We start from the raw sequence: 7,385 nt of genomic DNA on the forward strand, positions 1-7,385 counted from the left end.
CTCAGCTGAGCTTTTACAAGTGTTGATGTGTACTTTAATATGCTTCGAAGTTGATTAAAACAACTTGTGCTGGATTTGATTTCTGACTTATTCTTTTTTTGCATTAAATAACTGAAAGTAACTTTTACTCAAATTACTTTTTAAAAGAAGTACTTTTGTACTTTTACTCGAGTAAATTTTTAGACGAGTACTTTTACTTTTACTTTGAGTAGAATTTAAGCAAAGTAAAGATACTTTTACTCAATTACAATTTTTCAGTTCTTTTTCCACCTCTGCAAGCCAGTGTCCTGTTTGTGCCGGTGTCGTGCCAAAAAGTGATTTCCTGCCAGAATCTGATTTCTCCCCTGAAAATGGGTCTTTTTTACCTGCCAAAAATGGATTGAAGGCCAAATACAATTAATAAAAGGTTGTTTCTACCTAAATATGATTTGATCTCATTCTTGAGCTTCATAATAGACTAGACTCAACTAGAGCTCACATGATTGCTTTTAACTCTTTCAAAGGACCATTACAACACAAAATAGGCATTTTCACCTGCCAAAAATTGATTGAAGGCAAAATACAGTTAATGAAAAGTTGTTTCTGCCTAAATATGACTTGGTCTCATTCTTGAGCTTCATAATCTGAAAATCTGACGTTTTAGCACTATCGTTCAACGGGCTGCTGTGTGCGCTCCCGCGGCCAGAAATCAGAAGAAATCAGATTATGGCAGGCAATCACTTTTTGGCACAACACCGGTGTTCTGCCATTTTTTGCTGCTTTGCCAAAAAAATTGCCAGGTCGTCATTGTAAATAAGAATGTTCTTAATGACCTGGGGCCTCATTTAAAATGGAGTGCGTAGAATTCATACTAAAAGTGCACGTACACCCAAAAGCCGAAAATGGCGGGCGCAAAAAAAAATCCGGATCTATAAAACCGCGTGCACGCAGACTTCCACGCAATGTTCTCTTTATAAATCACAGTCCAGCTGGAAAGTTGCGCAGCTGAATCCGCCTCATATCCCGCCCTCTACACGCCCACTTCATACCAAAAATGGTATGTTTTTGCATATGAATGAGCCTGCTGAGCATGCGCAGTGGCTTCCTGCAGCCTGTTTGGCGTCAGAATGAATGAGGGTGTCCAGCCACGCACGGTGCCACTGAATTTCACTGAGATCTGAGATCGAAATGTTGTGGATGAGGTGGAGGACAGGAAAACGACATTATTTTGTGGTCACAGTAAAAGTAGAAAAATAAATAGTATAAAATACAGCGAGTGAGTGGCAGCACGCCGTTGCTGCGCGGAACGCCGTGAGTGCCCTGGCGCAACAGGGGGACACATGTCCCCCCGTCTTTTCAAAATCATGTTTTTGTCCCCCACACTTTTTATAGTTTAAAAACTAACGGTAGGATCAGCCATTAACTGCAAATCACACCCTGTGCGAAGGGCCCGGCAGCCCCGCTTCACCCCCCGCTCCCCCTCCTCCTCTCCCGTCTCCCCTCAGAGCTGCTCATGGAAGGTTTATGGTTCCGCGTCAGCAACGCAGGGCCTACGGCGTAGGTGCGCGTCGCCGCGTACCCTACGCCGTAGGCTCTGCGCCGTTTTAACGCGGGACACTATTAGGCTTACACCCGCACCTAAAGGTTTCACGCGCGCGTAAAACTCATTATATATATAAAAAAATCTGTGTCCCTTTAGGGAAGAAATGAGGGGCTCTGTGGAGCCCCTAAACGCTCTAAGAAGCCCCTCATTTGTTCTGTCCTAAAGCGGTGGAGGAGGTTCCCGGCGTGTCCTGCACCGCGGCTGCAGCAGCACCAGCACCAGAGTCCTGACTGACGCTGGGCTTCACACACAGAGTGACACGATCAGCGCTATTTTTATTATAAGTCTGACGTATGTTGTGATATGTGATGACATTATTAAGAGTATGACATGAATCTGGCTTCATTTCACCACCTGCGTCGCCAGTTCCCCGTGTCTTAAGTAAATTCTTACGGGAGGGTCCGAGTTGCCGTAAAGATAAGCAGATTTTTCGGTTAGTTTTTTCTTTTTAGATCCGAGGTTTTGCGTAGAAGGTGGCTTCCGCAACTTTCAGGCGCTTTTTCTGCGCAAGCAAGCTTTATAGATCAGGCCCCTGCCTGGTTAAATAAAGGCGAATGACTGAATGAATAGCAAATAAAGCAATAGAATTGGGTTTTTTTTCTCTTTATCGTATTCACAAAGTGTAATGCAATTCATGTCATGTAAACTTTTAGTGTGTCAGAGTCGCTCCTGTGGTTTCTTGTGCTGGCCCCCCCTTCTCCTCCCTTTTCTCTCTTTTGTCCATGTTGCAGCATCCTTTGCCGGACACCGGAACCTGCAGTGTGGGAGTGAGGGGGGCAGGGTAACGGCCCCTTTTGGGCGGGGGAGAATGTTCGTCCCTCAAGACTCCTCTCCCTGGCCCTGCCCCTTCTCAACCTTTCCCCGACCCTGCACCCCAACCTGGGACTTGATGATTGGGCCGGAGCTTCGGGAGCTGCGTGCTGGCCTGCGGTCCCCACCCCTGGTCATCCCGTTGCTGGCCCCCCCTTCTCCTCCCTTTTCTCTCTTTTGTCCTGCAGGTGGCCGTGGGTGGCTTGTAGCTTGCATTACGGAGCACAAGTCTTTTCCTGACCCTGCACCCCAACCTGGGACTTGCTGATTGGGCCGGAGCTTCGGGAGCTGTGTGCTGGCCTGCGGTCCCCACCCCCGGTCATCCCGTTGCTGCTTCCACCTGCCTGCTGTGCTGTTGCCGTCCCTGACCCACCAGTCTGGCCCTCGGCAGGAGGGTCCCCCCTGATGAGCCTGGTCCTGCTCAAGGTTTCTTCCCTCCTAAAGGGGAGTTTTTCCTTGCCACTGTTTGGCTTAAGGTTTTTCTCCCACTAGGGGAGTTTTTACCTGCCATTGTTTATGTAATAACTGCTCGGGGGTCATGTTCTGGGTATGGGTCTCTGTAAAGCGTCTAGAGACAACTCTGTTGTATTAGACGCTATATAAATAAAATTGAATTGAATTGAATCATGGGTAGTGTATTTTGAAGGATCAAATACTCAACATCCCATATTATCCATGTTACATCGTGCAAGAAATGATTGGCGGGGCAATCAAACTTTGAAAATTGACTGTGCGCATGCGCAGAACCACAAAGTAGCATTTCTCGGCAGGTAGCAAGGATTGGCAGAACACCGGTCCCAAGCCCGAGTAAATGCAGAGGGTAGTGTCAGGAAGAGCAATTGGGTTAGCATACTGTGGAGAAGATAGATGAACTGATATGATGATAGCATAGTTTTCAATGCATTTCGGGGGTTTGACCCCCCAAAATTTTTTCGCCCGCGCCGCATTGCAGCACGGGCAGCATTGCTCACCCTACATTTCAGTCTGCCCACCTTAGTGGGCCTCGCTAAATCCGGCCCTGGTGGAAGGGTTCCTACCATCCACCTCAAAGTTCCATAGTGCCAGTGAAGGCGATACAGACCCCTCAGACCATGACAGAGGTTCATTAAACCTTTTTGAAGTTGATGTACAGTATAGTACCATCACAATGACTCTGGAAATATTAGATTAAGGTGGAAAAGTTACATAGTGCTGCTTTAAATTGCAAATAAAGCAAACAGCATGGGTTTCAGCGCATTTGTAAACTAAATTAGTGAAACCAAGTATTATTTAATAGTAATTGCATTCTCACATTTTATTATGTAAGATGTATGAAGTTGAGCCACTAGGTGGGACCCATGTTAGTTATTTTGGGCCTTTGCGAATGCCACGCTAACTTCCACTGTCTGATTGTTGCAGGTAAGCAGTGCTATTTGTGAACTCCAAAGTTCAATTAATATCTTTGTTAAACCAAGCCATCCACCTTATGTTTTAGCTGCAGCTGAAGTCTCATGTACAAGCCCTGTGGAGAAAAAAAGAAAAGTAGCTAATTTACCACAGTCCCCAGTAAACCACACAAAAAATGAATGTTGATTTAATTCTTTATAGTGTTTTCCACTGAGCAAACACTTTATCATCAAGCAACTTTCCTCTACTCTACGTTTTTAATTGGTCATCTGTGTCTCTATCAACCAACAACAGGTAGAGGTTCATCAAGGACCTGTATCAGACTGTATAGGTGCATAGCACGCTAAAATATAAGCAGATAGCCTATCTTAAAATAAATCAATATTTACATTAATCTAGTGATTCTAAAAATTAAAAAAAAGGAATCAATGAATTTTGTTTCATTCACAGAAAAGGAACAATGAGACTGGACATAACAATGTTGGTCCTGTTCACACTGGCCCTTTGGGTTAGTAACGTTCAAGGCCCTTTGGGTTAGTAGCGTTCAAGGCCCTTTGGGCTAGTAACGTTCAAGGCCCTTTGGGTTAGTAACGTTCAAGGCCCTTTGGGCTAGTAACGTTCAAGGCCCTTTGAGTTAGTAACGTTCAAGGCCATGGAAATCCAGTGATGGATTATGAGACATATGATGTCATTGTTAAAGCACTGAGAGGAGAATTTCACATTCCTGTAAAAGAAAGAACAAGGGTCCAATAGGGTCCAATAGGGTCCAATAGGGTCCAATAGGGTCCAATAGGGTCCAATAGGGTCCAATAGGGTGCAATAGGGTCCAATAGGGTGCAATAGGCGCCGTTCGGTACCGGAGGCGGTGTGTCGGAGGTGGGAGCATCATGAGAGCCAGAGCACAGGGGGGAAGGGGTGTGTGGGGAGAAGGTGCCTTTTTAAAAAAACAAAACGAAATATCGTAGACCCTAGCTTTAAATTGGCAGTAAGACCAACAATAAAAAACAGCAACATTTTGCCTGGAAGGATCATCAGGTTGTATGGAAGGAAATAGTGTTCACTTACTTATTTGAAAAGACCAATCTTAAATGTGTTTTTATTGTAGAAGTTATTGTGTCCTGTATTTATTGTAGCTATAGTAAACAAAGAAAATGCTCTTTTAAACTACATGAACTACAGCCCCCCTCCTTCTTCCCTGATCCACCCTCTTGTCCTGCCAGCTTTTGAGTTGGTTACCGTAGCACCACCTATGTACAAATCATAGTCAAACACAAACACAGACTTCTGCGCATAAGTCCATTCTGGTTGTCAGTGTGTGCTATATTGTGACCTTTATACCATGGACTTGACCTATAGGGGATGATGCGTTAAACAATAAGTCTTCTCTTCCTGGTAATGTGGCCCGCCGCGTATTGGGGGCGGAGTAATAGCATCTAAGTTGGTGATCCTGCTGACAGACAGACAGACAGACACACACAGAGGTGAAAGCATTTCCTTCCAGCCTTGCAGGAATGGCAGATTTGAAAATGATGATAATGCAACACCTTTCTCTCAACATGAGCTGTTATTACATTATGAGCTGTTATTACTTTATGAGCTGTTATTACATTATGAGCTGTTATTACATTATGAGTGTTGGACCACGCCCATATGCTCATGTGAACTCTGAACTTATAAATGTATATGAACATTTTGTGAATGTGTATATTCAACTTTGAAACTGCTCAGCCGAAAATCAGCTATAATGTGCCTCCTAAAATGGCCGCCTTGTCAGAAACTACAACCCCCCAGCATGCCTTGCAGGATGGGGCGGCGCCTGAGAGCAACGCGCACCCAATCCCGAGAGAGGCACTGATGACGTCACCGCAGCGCGCATAGGATCCAAATGCAGCCGCTGCCCTTTTTTCTCTCTCTTCCCCACAACATCTCGTCCTGGAACAGCTGGATCTTTGGCTCAAGATCCCATTTCCTTTTTTCCCCCCGGCTGGGGGGAGGCGGAAGGCCCGTATCGGATCGGGCCCGCCCGTTGGTCCGCGGAGCCGCAATCCCCGGCGGCTCCGGCTCCGGCTCCCACTAAACTCTGTCCTGTTTAGGTTTAACAGATCCGAGCTCACGACGCCCACGCGCTCCTGGCCATCAGATTGGGACACCGCTGCGACTGAACGCTCCGACTGAAGCCCCCTTCCCTGTCCGAGCCCCTGTTTGCTGATTGCGCAGGAATCGGGACGGTTTCCTGGACGGACGGCCGGCGTCTCGCCCGGTTGTGAGCTGCTTTCCAGAGCCCGGATGGCCGCGTGTCGGCGACCGGCGAGCAGGGACGCCCGGAAACGAATGACCGCCCCCCCCCGCCGCGCCTAGGAATGCGTGAGAGCCTCCGTTGATCCGGAAGCACAGCCCGGCACGAGGCGGCCCCGCCGCTGTCTATTCCGTTTCAGGGGAAGGGACGGGACTGGGGAAGGGACGAGATTGACTGGGAAATCCCCCAGCAGGACCGCGACCTGCAGTCGACAAAGCCCACAGGCACCCGATCTGGATCCCGAGGAGACGTGAGGTCGTGAGCCCCGGTGATCAGTAGAACTTAAGAGCGGTTCAGAACTGAGTGTGAAGTCGTGAGCCCTGGTTATCAGTAACTTGGAGCGTTGCAGAGCCAAATCTGTGTTCCGAACTGAGATTACTGCATACACCATCGTCATTGTTATCATTATCGTGTTTGACTATTTGGTAGTCGCTGTTTCTGCCGTAGGCACGTTCTAAATGCTGCGTTTGCCATCTGGTCTGATCGCACGTGGCCCAAAGGGGGCTCCGCCATCTTTAAATACCACAGAAGCCCCGCCATCTTTAAATGTTTTAAACCGTAGATGGTCCTTGATATCATGTTTGTTATCGCTTGATATCTTTTTCATTCCATGCATTTAAGTTTAATTTAATTTCTATTGATGTTTTCTGGTTAATTAATGGTTTTATAATAATGTAGTACGCCATCAGGATTTATTTGGGTATTTATTTACATCTGCTTTGATACCCGTATGTAAATAAATTCTGATTGATTTTTAATGAGTGGTTGTTGTTGTTTCATGCAATTTTGGTCACATCTGATTGTTTGACAAGAGCCAGTGTTCGAATCTCACCCTTCAATTATATTATACTTAAATAATCATCTGAGACTGATTTTCTGCTGTTAAAAGTTATAATTTTTCCCTGGATTAAGGCCCCGGGGTGGTGCCCCTACGAGAATTATTATCATTTTGATAATTCAATTTGATAAATAGTTGACTTTATTAACTATTAATAATTATTAATAGCCTTCGATAACTGATCGGCTAAAGCTCCGCTGTGGCACAACATGAGCTGTTATTACATTTTGAGCGGCGCCAGTAAGGCTCATAATGTAGTAAGTTATTACATTATTACATTATGCGCAAAGCCATTATTACGTTATGCGCTCATGATTTTATTACATTATGAGCCGATTATTACATTATGAACTTTTATTACATTTAAGTTATTACATTATGAGCCGTTATTACATTATGAACTTTTATTACATTTACGTTATTACATTATTAACTTTATTACATTTACGTTATTACATTATGAGCTGTTATTA

Source organism: Cololabis saira, chromosome 22, assembly GCF_033807715.1.
Source record: "Cololabis saira isolate AMF1-May2022 chromosome 22, fColSai1.1, whole genome shotgun sequence".
Classification (NCBI taxonomy): Eukaryota; Metazoa; Chordata; class Actinopteri; order Beloniformes; family Belonidae; genus Cololabis; species Cololabis saira.